Source organism: Lampetra fluviatilis, chromosome 32 (assembly GCF_964198595.1).
Source record: "Lampetra fluviatilis chromosome 32, kcLamFluv1.1, whole genome shotgun sequence".
In the NCBI taxonomy this organism is placed as follows: domain Eukaryota; kingdom Metazoa; phylum Chordata; class Hyperoartia; order Petromyzontiformes; family Petromyzontidae; genus Lampetra; species Lampetra fluviatilis.
The window spans coordinates 8,412,291-8,413,574 of record NC_136306.1 but is presented as its reverse complement, the minus strand read 5'-3'; the positions used below and the strand labels follow the sequence as shown (position 1 = coordinate 8,413,574).

Genomic DNA, 1,284 nt, shown 5'->3' with positions numbered 1-1,284 from the left:
CGCCACTGAAATTTTAAAAGCTTCGGGTTTTTTTTGCGATTTGGGGGGACAAATTAAGGACAAATGGGGCACCAACTTAAAATGTATCCTTTAACGCCACCCAACTGTCTGCGATTCCTTCATCCGCCAAGGGTTATTTAAAGAACAAAACATCGAATAATAATAGATCACGACGTTTCGATCGCCACACAAGCGATCGTCCTCAGGTGACTTCACCGAAAGAACCAAAGAGTATGGATCCCTGCAGTCACGAAAGCTTCAAATCAAGATTGAACAAAACATCGTTGGTGCCATTATTGCAGATGGATCCTTGTCTTCAGTTGTGTGTGGGCCTTTGAGTGTTATCCCCCTCATTCACCTGGTGGGTTTTTGCCGGGTAGTGCAGTTTCCTCCCAAACGATGCAACACACTCATTCATGAAATTGGCCAAACATGCCAATGCAGGATCCTGCTGGCAGTCTTAAGACTCAGGGATGCCCCCATGGGCATATAACACCATTATTATTATTTATAAACATTATCCTTCAAACCCCTTTGGCATGTGCCATCAGTAGCTGTGCATCCCATCAGAATAATTAGCAGCAGCGCCATGATTTATGCACTGCTCGATAAAGGCTGCCTAAGTAACCCCCACATATTCTCAGGTTTTTTTCGGTAAAGTCACGTAGGTAAAAACATTAAAATTAATGAAAGCAAAATAAAACAAAACAAAAATAAAATTCACGACGTTTCGGAGGCAACACAAGTCTCCGTCATCAGGTGGGACCGTCACAGCCGAATTAGCTTGATAATGAAAGTAAAATAAAACAAAACAAAAATAAAATTCACGACGTTTCGGAGGCAACACAAGTCTCCGTCATCAGGTGGGACCGTCACAGCCGAATTAGCTTGATAATGAAAGTAAAATAAAACAAAACAAAAATAAAATTCACGACGTTTCGGAGGCAACACAAGTCTCCGTCATCAGGTGGGACCGTCACAGCCGAATTAGCTTGATGCAGCTAATTCGGCTGTGACGGTCCCACCTGATGACGGAGACTTGTGTTGCCTCCGAAACGTCGTGAATTTTATTTTAGTTTTGTTTTATTTTACTTTCATTAATTTTAATGTTTTTACCTACGTGACTTTACCGAAAAAACCTGAGAATATGAATCATTGCAGTCACGAAAGCTTCAAATCTAGAATTAGCCCCCACATCTCTCAATGTCGTAATGTACCAAATCCTACAAACGAGCAAATACTGGTAGGAACCTCCTGGTTCCACCAGCCCACGGGATTAATGTG

At 42.0% G+C, this 1,284-nt stretch overlaps 1 long non-coding RNA gene across 1 annotated transcript in view; it reads right to left on the bottom strand.

Annotated features, from left to right (window-relative positions):
- The window catches only part of LOC144943710 (uncharacterized), a 38,091-nt gene that overhangs the window by 3,639 nt on the left and 33,168 nt on the right, over positions 1-1,284 (bottom strand). The gene's annotated exons all lie outside the window — the stretch shown is intronic.